The sequence below is a fragment of the Chrysemys picta genome, chromosome 14, assembly GCF_011386835.1.
Source record: "Chrysemys picta bellii isolate R12L10 chromosome 14, ASM1138683v2, whole genome shotgun sequence".
In the NCBI taxonomy this organism is placed as follows: domain Eukaryota; kingdom Metazoa; phylum Chordata; order Testudines; family Emydidae; genus Chrysemys; species Chrysemys picta.
The window spans coordinates 5,364,760-5,378,140 of record NC_088804.1 but is presented as its reverse complement, the minus strand read 5'-3'; the positions used below and the strand labels follow the sequence as shown (position 1 = coordinate 5,378,140).

General features: G+C 46.6%; 1 protein-coding gene across 1 annotated transcript in view; it reads left to right on the top strand.

Moving 5' to 3' along the window:
- MATCAP1 (microtubule associated tyrosine carboxypeptidase 1) overlaps positions 1–13,381 on the top strand; it is a 48,343-nt gene that overhangs the window by 22,082 nt on the left and 12,880 nt on the right. The window lies entirely within an intron of this gene.

The following is a 13,381-nucleotide window of genomic DNA, read 5'->3' as shown; positions in this document are numbered from 1 at the left end:
GCTCATTTCTCTGTTCTTGTTCGTCAGAGCAGTGTGTAAAGCCAGGACTCCTAGCACCACTGCATAGACTTCTGCTGTTTGAGCCAAAGAGGTAACGCTTTTACCTAGAAGGTTCCTATCGACTCAACATGAACATCCAACACAAATTGAATCATTGGTTCACTAATCACCCGCACCCTGCAAAAAAACCAACCAACTCAAAATCAAGCAAGTATCATTCAGCCCCTTCTTCCAGATGGTGAAAATGAGAACAGAGATTCTGCAAGCTCGTGTCCTCTTTGCCAAGATGGGTTTTTAACTGAAGTAGTATGTTTTCATAGCTGCAGAGTTTAGGAGCTCCTCACATCGCTCAGTTCTCTGGCATCCCACTACCCTTCCCTGTGGAATTGGACAGTTAAGGTTGTGAACAGACCATCTGGGATATGCCACTCCGGCAGGGTGTAGGAAGCATACACAGCTCGCAAGGGCTCCATGGAGTATCTCCTTCTCCCACCCCCCAGTGCAGGCACTGCATTGCTCTGCCTTAGATAGCCCTACACTGGCACCCCTCCAACAGCTGAGGTGGAGTCAGGGTGGAGCCATATTGCCCATTGCTATACCCTGCTGAGGTATTCCTGGAAGGCTGCCATAACTTAAAGAAGCCCCCCGGGTTGCCTGAGTTACACCGAGGGTGGGATGGGGAGTGCTCCCAGAACAGAGTCCAGGGAAGGGTCTTGCGGCCTGCAGCATGCAGGGGGTCAGACCAGATGATCATAATGGTCCCTTCTGACCTTAATGTCTATGAGTCTATGAGAACAGATCAGAATCGGGAGGCCACCCTACCTTTGGCCTGGGCCAGGCATGCTGGGTCTCTGCCAGTGGCAGCACAGAATCTCAGCCACACCATTTAATTTAAAACATGATCAGAACATTGTAGTGAAAATTCAAGTACTTGAAAGCCAGGAAACAGGGAACTAATGTGGTGCGGACACAATTTCAGTGTCCTCTAGCTGCCTGTCCCCAGCCAGATCCCCCCCCTGCAGTTCTGGGGTCTCCTGCGGAGCTGCATTCAATAGCAGTAGTATATACAGTAAGAAGTGTTGATGAAGCACCACTGATCGTGTCTTAGAGACAGAGCCCAGCCTCACCCAACAGCCTGGTCTGACTCCACAGCGATGGACGGCAAGTGGGCTGCAAAGGGGGCTCCTCCCCACCTAGGCTGTGTCTAAACTGAAGTTTGGGCCTGCTGGAACTCAAAGTGATTGGCAGTTAACACCTTTGCAAATGCTAATCTAGACTAAACCAGAGCAAAGTCTGGGTTTAAATCCTGGACCACGCACTTGTGAGTGTCTAGATTAGCATTTGCAAAGCCAGATTGAGTTAGTTACTGGGCGCAATCGCTCCAGTATAGCTGGTGGCAGAGCAGCAGCCCAGCTCTCTCACCTCCCCCACCCCTGCCCTGACCAGTGAGAAGCTGACTGCAGAGAACCCTAATGGCTGCTTGGGCCAAGCAGTGGTAGTGGCTTCCAGAGCAGCGAGGGTGCAGCTCCCATCCTCCCTCTATCCCTGGTCTCTGGGCATCAAGGGATATACTGATCTGGGAAGGCAGAGTACCACGGGTTCCTGCACATCGAGGAGCATTCCACTGGTGAGTCTTTTTGCATTACAATTGATGCTGAGTATTAAAGACTTCCTTCAGGATGGTTCAGGCCGTAGATCCTGACCCTGTCTGGCTCTGTTCTGGCTCAGGGCGGAGGTGATGTTGCAAGAGCTCATAGAGACCTCCCCACACTGCCCATGACTCTTCTAGCTGCTCCCACTCCCTGCAGCAAAGGAACTCCCCGCCTATACTGGTGAGTACTGCACTGTTATGAAATACAACTAAAGTGGTCTTTGACGTGGCTTCAGTCAGGTTCCATTCTGCACTGTGCTGGCCTTGCCCATGGAGACAGGACTGACTGGGTGTGTCTACCCTGCAGCTGGGAGCGTGCCTCCAAGCCCCCGTAGACAGACTCGAGCTAGCTCTGCTCAAGGCAGCACGCTAAAAATAGCAGGCTGAACACTGCAGCATGGGCTAACCACCTGAGCTCAGAGCCGGGCAGGCTTGGACTCAAGCCACCACCTGAGCTGCAACCCTCCTCTCAGCTCCTGAAAGGTGCGGTGGTGAAATATCCTTGGCTGCTTCCTGTATCAGCCCTGATTGGCTGCTCCTGCCCATAAGGTGGGGCAGTGGGGAAGGCAGCCAGTCAGAGGAGGGTTTCTCTCAGGCAGGGCTGATATTCGTAAGGAGGTGGAGCTTCTTGCAGCATTGCCGACTGGCTCCAGGCTGGCTGAAATCCTGTCACTCGAAGAAATTGTGAGAGCTGGTGACTCTATCAGCCCTGCTTTGTTAACACTTGTGTGATCCTCCCACTGTTCTGTGGTACCTTGGAAAAAAATCTCATGTGGCCCAAACTTTCCAGGATAGGGGCCTGAGATAGGGACAATTCTGTACAGTCTACAGAAAGTAGGGATTCCCCCCTTGGGGACTGATCAGCCAGGACTCCTGACAAAATACACTCAGACATGTTAGTATCTAGAATCGTGTCCTGCGTTCCTAGCCCTCAGCAGTCAGTAACTCCCCAGCACATCTTTATAGGTAGCAGCCACCCCTTTGCTACATACCCAGAACATGGAGTGTCAAAGAATGCTTCACTCTTGGCTTTAGCCCCTGGTGCACTGGTCAAAGGAGGTATCTTTGTGCTGTTCGATAACCAAGGTGATTTCAGCTGTAAATATTGCACCCTCAAATGCCACTGATTGTCCAGCTGTTTCTTAAAAACAATGAGGAGTCCGGTGGCACCTTAAAGACTAACAGATTTATTTGGGCATAAGCTTTCGTAACCTCCCTCCAGTCTGATAGTTCACTTTTCAGCACAACCTGTTGTCATTTCCCCTTTAGCCAGCTCCTTAGTCACCTCACAATTCTGTACTAATCACCATCTTCTCCAATTTAACTAATAGTTTCTCACATGGTGCTATGTCAGCGCTTTACTGAAGTCCAGGTATATTAGATTTACCGCATTTCCCTTGTCTAAAAACTCAGTTATCAAAGAAAGGCATCAGACTAGTCTGGCACAAAGCAGGTAATGAGTTATCTTTACAAGTTCCATTTAAACACCATAGTTTGCATGAACCACATTTGTGTGGAGAAGAGTTGGCTAAGCTAGAGCGGCCTGTAAAGGGCATGAGTATCCTGCAGTTTGTAAGGAAAAATTCAAAGAAGCGTTGTTCTCCTACTCAGAAAGAAATCTTTTCATTTCCTGTGGTGCAGCCCACAAAGGTGGGTTCTTTGAAAGTGGAAAATATGTCACACGGAATAATGTAAATCACAATCTCTTGTATTAGAGCTGATCAGAAATGTTCCAGTAGAATGTTTTTGACAGATTGCCCTCCCATCTCCTCAGGAGCCCACCTGGCCGGCTGCTGGTGCCACCAGAGCTCCCAGGATCCTGGGTCCTTCTGGCGGGCTGCCATGAGCCAAGGCCCCAGGCTCCCTGGGCACGTGGCTCGGGCTCCCTGATTCCCTGGGAAGCCAGTTGCCCAGCTACACGGGGAACTTGTCAAAAAAATTGGTTCCTTGTTCCCCACACAGCCCAGCCAGAGCCATCCTGGGCTCACTCAGATAACGAGGATTTTCAGCGGTGCCCTGGGTTTTGTGGAGGAGTCATGCTCTTTGATCCAGGAAAGGTGTGAACTGCAGCTGCTCATCCAACAACAGAGAATTCAGCCGGCAAAGAAGACTGGCACAGAGGTGAGCTCTTGTCCCACCATAGACTGCCCGGCTGAGGGAAAGCACTTCTTTTTAGAACAGGAGAACTTTGATCCTGGGTGGGAGTTTGTATTCTCCTGCACGTTCCCAGGATTTAATGCTCTAAATTCAATCCTCCTTGTTTCCTTCATACAGGGGCAACTGCGAGTGACAAGATAGCACATGTGCACTTTGCCCAGCCCTCCCTGCCAGCGGAGGATTGTGCATTCGTTGATGGCCTGACAATGGAGATCTGCAGGCTGATGAGAGAATGTCATGCTCGTTCCCCTTACAAAAACAGCGGATCATAAGTGTCATAAATATGGTGTATGTCTGGGCAGTGCACTGGACTCCAGATGGGCAGGAGAGCAGGCTAGGACTGAGACTGGCATCAGAGTCAACAGCTGCATTGCAGGCACCAAGTTTCCTTAGAAGGTCACTGCTGCTGGCATTGAACCGGGACATCCCTGCATGGGCAGCAGGAGAACAACCTTGGTGATGCAGTGTCCTCTGGCTCCATTCCGTTTAACTCTGGCCGATCTTACCTCGACCTCAGCCCCAGCTGGAACACACCCTCACCATCACACAGACCTGGCATGAGACACTGGATTATCAAACAGAAACTTGGTGAAATGATGTTAAGATTGCAAAGTGAATCCTTTACAAATCAGGAAATAGCTACAATAAGTTTGCACGTGCACCCTTAACTCGGTCCTCTTGTGCATATACAGTCTAATACACTGCCCTCCACCTTGTCTAACCACTTAGACATGTGCAAAATAAATACAAAGGGGAGTGAAACATTGCCAGATCAGAACTGTCCACTCGCCCCGTGGGAGTGTTTTACAGCCATTTAGCCCAGGTGTCAATGATGACATGCAGGGAAGAAAGTGGGGGATCAGGCAATCTTTACCTGTACAACAACATGCTGCTGTTTCTGCGGAATCACAGGTTCATTCACGCCCCGATTCAGGAAAGCATCCCTAGTGAGGGCGGCACTTAAGGACATGCATAAGTCCTATTGCACATGCTTAAAGTGCTGTCCTGAGACACTGCTTCAGTGTGCAGGTTGGACATTGCACAGTGTGAGCAGGAAGTTGCTACATTTATTTTTAAATAACTCAGTAGAGCAGAGGTGCACACAGAACACTTGTGGCCAAACCAAACTGAAATCAACGCTTTTCGCTGTACAAGTTCCAGGCACTATTTTTCACTCTGTCATTCCGCAACCGATGATTTTTAGTCTATTAAATGAGTGCAGCCCAGCCTCGTCACAGCTCACTGTCCTGCCTGCACGCCTGAAGTAGATTATGCTCTCAGCGAGCCTGGTGCAGATTTGAAGCTCATTGACTTTAATGGATTTACTTCAGATTTGTCCTGCCGTAACAAATTTGGATTAGAACAAGTCAGGGATCCATGAGACCCTTGCCTCATTCCCAGAGCCCCATCCATCCTGTGCACTGAATGAGATAGGACTCTTGGGGGCAACAATAGCGTGTGATCATGTAATTAAAGACTGCACTGTAGTACTATAACGCACATGCATACATGGGTCAGAATTAAGGTTACTTGGGCAACCTTAAGATTGGCATTTCTAAACTTTTGAGTGTTCCACTTTGTAACCTTAAAGTTCTTTTATCTAGATGGTTTGGCTAGCCCAGGGGTCGGCAACCTCTGGCACGCGGCTCGCCAGGGTAAGCACCCTGGTGGGCCGGGCCAGTTTGTTTACCTGCCGTGCTGGCAGGTTCGGCCGATCGCAGCTCCCACTGGCTGTGGTTCACCGTCCCAGGCCAATGGGGATGGCGGGAACCCGTGGCCAGCACATCCCTCGGTCCGCAGCAGGTAAACAAACTGGCCCGGCCCGCCAGGGTGCTTACCCTGGCGAGCTGCGTGCCAGAGGTTGCCGACCCCTGGGCTAGACCAACACAAAAACTCAGAAAGCAAGCCAAGATTGGAATTCATCTCAAAATATCCTATTGGTTAAGGCAGAGTGCCATTTCATTAAATTCACACTTGCACATTAAATGAAACCTGGCTCACAGTGTTTTTTGTAGGACTTGGAATTCCACATGCATGTGCAGACCAGCTCTGCTTTGCTGTGAAACACAGAGACTCACAGAGCAGGTGCAAAGAATCATTACAGCCTCATAGCTCAGCTGAATTGAAGTTGATTTTTTGCTGGAAAACTGAAAGGCGCTCCTCCTCACTAAGGACTATGGCAAGCTTTGACTTTCCAACCTGAAAAGCTTCACCCCAAAATAAAACCAGTGGAAAGGGGATTTTTAATGGAAATGGTCGGCAACCTTCACTGTAAGTGCCTTGCAGCTCCAGCCATCACTGCAATCCAAAGTGCTGAGTTCACCTGGTGCGTCACTGGGCACTGACATTTGGGACACCCTGGTGGGTTTGCTGTCGGTTCTTTTCATCAGAATATGTTTTACTGTTATCATTCCCTTTGTATCATTCCCAGTGTCTGTCAAACCATTCTTGTTTAACACGGGATTTCCAATAAATCGCCATTAGTTGAAATAACAACTTTGCCTCTCTGGTTCCTTTCCCCATCTGATGCGATCAGTGGTTCCGTAAGCTCACCCACAGAAAGATGTGGACTATCATGCTGAAAGCTCCAACCCTCATTTACTCAGTTGAGCCAGGCTGTACTGGAGAAACCTGTGGCAAAGAGACCCATAGTCCGTACTGGGCTGTAACCCTACTGCAGCCAGTGGAGCGTACAACAGTGTAAAACAGCTACCGGTCGAGAGCCAGCCCAAAGAGTGGAAGACAATGCTCTGAAAAATGGCTTTACACAATTGTGCTTGATCCATGTGGCTCCCAGGGCCTCGGTGTGATGTTTTTTCAAGTTCCCAGGACTGGCAGTCCCCTTGTTACCCCTCTGCCTGCAAGTCTCTCAGACTTAAAGGGATGTCAGCTCCCTGACGCCACTAGCCTGCTAGCCACCCACACAATCTTGGGGCTGTGTCAGCCCTTACTTTGCCTTAACAGTAGGTGAACCCCTTTGAAGCATTCCCCTGTGATATCCAGCCCATCACAAAAATATAAGGTTTGCTATCCCCAAGGGGACAGCGTACACACCAGCTTGTTTGAGTCAACTGAGGATCAGTTCCTATATAACATCACCGCACTGAGATATATTTATAGTGAAAACAAGTTTTTTATCAAAGATAAAGATTTAAGAGATACTGAGTAAGGATAATGGAAACAGAAAGGTTATATATAAAACAAAACCCATACACGCTTTCTAGAGATTGAACCTTTGTGAGCAAGACACGAGAAGTCATCCTTCCGCTCTACTCTGCTCTGGTTAGGCCTCAGCTGGAGTATTGTGTCCAGTTCTGGGCATCGCATTTTAAAAAAGATGTGGAGAAATTGGAAAGGGTCCAGAGAAGAGCAACAAGAATGATTAAAGGTCTTGAGAACATGACCTATGAAGGAAGGCTGAAAGAATTGGGTTTGTTTAGTTTGGAAAAGAGAAGACTGAGAGGGGACATGATAGCAGTTTTCAGGTATTTAAAAGGGTGTCATAAGGAGGAGGGAGAAAACTTGTTCACCTTAGCCTCTAAGGATAGAACCAGAAGCAATGGGTTTAAACTGCAGCAAGGGAGGTCTAGGTTGGACATTAGGAAAAAGTTCCTAACTGTCAGGGTGGTTAAACACTGGAACAAATTGCCTAGGGAGGTTGTGGAATCTCCATCTCTGGAGATATTTAAGAGTAGGTTAGATAAATGTCTATCAGGGATGGTCTAGACAGTATTTGGTCCTGCCATGCGGGCAGGGGACTGGACTCGATGACCTCTCGAGGTCCCTTCCAGTCCTAGAATCTATGAATCTATAACCTTTACAGCCTAACCACTTACCTAAAAGGAGCCTTACCTCACTTATATGTCCTTCGCAGTGCTCCCAACCAGGGCAGGTTGGCATCCTGTTTTCAGGAATGTGATCACTCTGTCCAATTCCTTCCTCAGGTGCAGGATAAAAAGGTGTCCTTTTGCCTTCTCCTTATAACCCCCAAAATTCATTGTTTCGTCCCCAGGGTAAAGGGACTTACAATGCTTCATTTACATGTGACCCGAGGCAGAGAGGTGAACACATAACCTTTGTCTGGCCAAAACCTGTTTCTCAATCCTCCCTTGATTCAGACTTTCTTAGGAATATATTTTTGGTACACACACACACACACACACAACATTGTACATGGTATTTGTACATATATGTTACAACAATGTTAATGACCAATGTGACCCTTGCTTTTATTGAAGACCCCACCTGTATGGAGAAATACTATGTAAGCCATGTGCTAGGGGTGGTGAGATTGTGAGGCCTGTGTGATGTTATGAGTTTAATATAATATCTCATTGAAAGGTGACAGGGCCAAAAAGAGTTAATTAACTCACAGACTGACCTGCCCCAGGGCCGAACTTTAGAAACTGGTTAGGAAGCTATGTAAATGAACAGAGCTTTGAAATGCAAGTCTGCATTGTTAGAGATAGAAGGGTAGATGTTTGCTCAGGTCTTGTGATATAAGCAAACAAGTCTTGTCTATTGCTATAGCTTTGATTCAAAGATCAAAAAAGGAATATTAACATTTAGGAAGGTACTTAAATGAAATAGTATTATTGTCTCTATGTCTCTTTGAAGGTTGTGGTAACCTGTATCTGAACTGTTTAATGGATAAATTATCCTGTGCTAATTGCCATAATGTTTAGGAGAAGGGAAGTTAAGCCTATTGTTTTCTCAGGCCAAAAGGCTGCAGGAAATGTATAAAAACCCTGGGACACGATCCTTCTTCATCTCAGATCTGCTTTGGGTTTCAAGAGGGGGAAACCTTAAGCCATAAGGATTGAGATCCCTAGTCATTGGAGTCACCCTGAATATGGACATTGGACTATAACCTCTGGACTATTTCTAAAAGAACTTTTGGCAACTACAAGCTCATCTCTACTATGCATCTGAACCTCAAGAATTGAATTCAAGTCTGTCTGTATATTGATCTTTTCACCAACTCTCTCTCTTTTCTTTTTTAATAAATTTTAGCTTAGTTAATAAGAATTGGCTCTAAGCATGTATTTTGGGTAAGATCTAAGTTATAATTGGACCTGGGTATGTGGCTGACCCTTTGGGATTGGAAGAACCTTTTCTTTTATATGATGAGATCAGATTTTCAGTTATCATCATCATATCTGACATGTGTCTGGATGGAGGCCTGAGGCTGGGCACTTTAAGGGAACTGCGTTGTTTGAACTTCTGAGTAACCAGTGAGGTACTACAGAAGCTGTTCTGTGCTGGCTTGGTAAATTTAAGTACTGGAATATCCACCAGCGTTTGGGGTTTGTCTGCCCCGTTTTGTTTGCAGTTCACCCTAATTGAGTGACCTTAGCTGGCTCCCACAGGCAGCATCGTCACAGCCTGTCAGGAGTTACTGTTACAGAACAGTGAACCCTTTGCCAGTTGGCAGTGAGGGGCTCTTAGGGTCACACTTGGTAGTCTCGTTTTCCCCAAGAAACTGCTTTGCCCTTTATGAAGGTGTTAAAATACCGTGTGCCTGCAGGCTTCAGAGAGCAGCCCCTCCATTGCAGACCCCAGAAAGAAGAGCATAGGAGAGACAAACGTTAGCAAGAGCCCAGAGCATCCCACACAAATCTCCTTCGGTCCCCAAACCAATCTTTATAAATGTACCACGAGGGTATGTTCCTCCCTAAGTCCCCAACAGTAAGTCCTGCCATGCTGGTGCCTCATCACAGGCAAGGCCAAAGGGAACTCAGCCTGCAGGTCTCGGCCCTCATTGCTCCTAAACGGGAGACCACGAGAGATGGAAGACAGTATGGATAAAAGTGGGTCTCAAGGCGTCAGTCCCTGCCTGGGACATGTTACTGCAGGGGAATCTGCAGGTTTGGGACCATGACCCGCACAGTGAATAAGAAATAAATATTAAAGCAGAAGCAAAACTTGAATGAGCAGAGGACTTCCTTCCTCCGGCATTGTGTTGTGGCACTGGTCTAGGTGTAGCCACTGGCACAAGTGCCAGAGGGCACTGGAGGAGGAGGAGTTCTTTGCGTATGTGAAGTTGGGCCGTGCACTGGCACATACATGGCTGCTTGGGAAGGAGAGACCCAAATCCTCCACTTGGGGCACTTCCCATATTGCTCCCTCGCTCTGCATAGTTCATTAGGACAGGGAACAACCCCACGTGTTCATGAGTTAGGCCTCAAAAAGTCATTTCCACATACCCGGAGAATGTAAAGAAAATGGCAGGTGGGAGGTGTGTGGGGAAATTAAGGTAAAGGAAGAATAATAAGGTGAACAGTATTACTATGTTCATTGTAACAGGTCTATCATTGGGGCTTATGCTTACATCAGGCAAAGGCAAATACACTATCTGATGTCCTTGAAAGTTCGTCTTAGATCTGCCACACTGTTCACCCCGTGCTGGCCTTTCGATGAGGCTGAGACCACTGGGCCAAAGTTAACCTGTGTAAGTTCTGACCCAGGAGCTGGTGAACCAAAGTGCCCGGTCAGCTATGGAATATTTGGAGTGGGCGGCACCAGAGAGTATGTTTCAGTATAGGTTAGCCATGTCTCTGGCTGTGGGGACTGTAAGGTAATTGGGAACCTCTGGCTGGACTTAGAACAAAAGTTCCCCAAGCGAGGTGAACCAATGCTGCTGCTCCTATCAGAGAGAGCAGGAATGGGCCACCTGGTTGTTTCAAGTTCACCAGCAGATGGCGCACAAACAAGAATCTAAAAATCTTGTAATGCATTCTCATCATGGATTGGCCATTGTACCAGGCTGCCGTTTGAGGCAGCCAACATTCTGGCTGTGGTTTCACACAGAAAGGACCCAATGTGACAGAGTTCTACTGGCTGCCTGGATGAAATACTTATTACAGGTGTAAATGCGGCAGCTAATTTGAGAGACCTAGTCCTGTGCTGCAGTGGTTTGAAGGGTCTGTGTTTCTGGGAAAGAAGGGTTTTTTCACAAGTGGGTCATAGAGATTAGCCTCTAAGGCCTCTACCAGAGAAAATAGAGTTACTAAGAATGTCACAAGTCACCACTGAGATCCTAGTGAGCTCTGGTTACTTCATTAACGGGAAAACTTCTTCTGTCCTGTCTACAATAAAAATCCCACAAACCAAAACCCAGCGCTGTGGTTGTTCAGAATGGATAAGAGTGAAGAATGTCACAAGGCATTTGATGCAGATCAATATCCTCATTTCTTTGAAGGTGCTAGTAGAGTTCGATGTCCAGGTGGAGCCTCACCTGTGGGGAGAAGTGGGTTTGGTCACAAATGGCAGATGGGACCAAAAGGCCAGCCAGTCACTTTCAGAACCGCAAGTCAAGCAGATAAAAAAATGTGCTCAGATGTAACACAGCATTCTGTTAGGAGTGAAGAAATTCCAGGAGTTTTTGTAGGAGAGAAATTCTACTTTAATCACAGACACAGAATCACTGGTCACAATTCTTGACTCCAAAATGGGATGACTGGTTTTAGCAGCTTCGGAATTACAGAAATGTGTTCTGAAGCTAACATCTTATCACTGTGCCACCTGGAACAAACCGCCTGAAAACTTCAAAAGCACTTCTGCTGTTAAAGATTAGAAAGACCCAAATCCCATTCTCAGAATCTCCTTTGTGGAGATTCTGTTCCTGTTGCTGCAAAGACTGAATGACACTTTCTGCTTATGACACATAGCAAACTTCATTACCAACTCCCAGAGTACTTTATAGATTTGTCATCACCCTCCATTTGCAGAGTGGAAAACTGAGGCACAGCAGAGGGAGGAAGGGAGCTGCCTGAGGTTACGCAGCCAAGTCCAGGCACTTGGAGAGAACTCTGATCCTAGCAGGTGATTTGACTATTGTCAGTGAAGAATGATGTAAGCTAGAAGCAGCTCAAAAAGAGAATTCAGCAGAGGGACTATAATGCGGGGTTTCCATGCAGTGACACCAGAATCCATGCCAGCTTTCAGAATTCCACTGTGAATTCAAGCCCCACTGGCAAAGCTTGAGTAAGAACTGGTGGCCAGTTCTACTGCTCTTCCCCTCCCGCCCCCCCCATCCATAAAGCTTGTCAACCTGTCAAAGAAAGCTATTCGTTTGGTTTGACGTGATTTGTTCTTGACAAATCCCCGCTGACTGTTACTTATCCCCTTATTGTCTTCTAGGTATTTGCAAATTGATTGCTTGATTATCTGCTCCATTATCATTCCGGACTGAAGTTAAGCTGACTGGTCTGTAATTCCCTGGGTGGTCCTTATTCCTCTTTTTATAGATTGACACTATATTTGCCCTCTTCCAGTCCCCTGGAATCTTGCCTGTCCTCCATGAGTTTTTGAAGATAATCTGTGGCTGGCTCAGATATCTCCTGTCAGCTCCTTGAGTATTCAAGGATGTATTTCATCAGGCCCTACCGATTTGAAGACATCTAACTTGTCTAAGTAATTTTTTTAACTTGTTCTTTCCCTAATTTAGCCTCAGATCCTTATTTTCACTGGCATTCACTATGTTAGATGTTCAATCGCTACTAACCTTTTTGGCAAAAACTGAAACACACAAGTCATTTAGCTCTTCCGCCATTTCCACGTTTTCTGTTATTGTCTTTCCTCTCTCATTGAGTAATGGGCCTACCCTGTCCTTGATCTTCCTCTTGCTTCTAATGTATTTGTAGAATGTTTTCTTGTTACTCCTTATGTCTCTAGCTAGTTTAATCTAGTCCTGGTGATTCATTACTGTTTAATTTCTCCTCAAACCTCCTCTATTGATGCCTCAATCCGGGACAGTTCCTCAGATTTGTCACCTAAAAAGATTGGCTCAGTTGTGGGAATCTTCCTCACACCCTCTGCTGTGAAGAGTGATACAAAGAATTCATTTAGCTTCTCTGCAAGGGCCTTGTCTCCTTTGAGTGCTCCTTTAGCACCTCAATCATCCAGTGTCCCATGGATTGTTTGGTAGCTTTCTGCTTCTGATGTACTTTAAACATTTGTTAGTTTTTGTGTCTTTTGCTAGTTGCTCTTCCGATTCTGTTTTTGGCCTACCTACACTTGACTTTCCAGAATTTATGTTCCTTTCTGTTTTCCTCAGTAAGATTTGACTTCCAATTTTGAAAGGATGTCTTTTTGTCTCTAATCTCCTCTTTTACTCTATTGTTTAGTGGTAAAGATTTTTGAGTCCTGTTACTGTTTTGTTTTTATTTGGGCTATACATATACACCTCTACCCCGATATAACGCTGTCCTCGGGAGCCAAAAAATCTTACCGCGTTATAGGTGAAACCATGTTATATCGAACTTGCTTTGATCCTCCGGAGCTCACAGCCCCCCTCCCCCCTCCCCCCCCCCGGAGCACTGCTTTACCGCATTATATCCAAATTCGTGTTATATCGGGTCATGTTATATCGGGGTAGAGGTGTAGTTTGAGCTTCTACTATGTGTTTTTAAAAAGTTTCCAAGCAGCTTGCAAGGATTTCACTCTTGTGACTGTTCCTTTTAATTTCCATGCAACTAGATTCTTCGTTTTTGTGTAGTCCCCCTTTTTGAAGTTCACTGCTACGGTGGTGGGTTTCTTTGGTATTTTCCTTCCTACAAGACAGTTAAATTT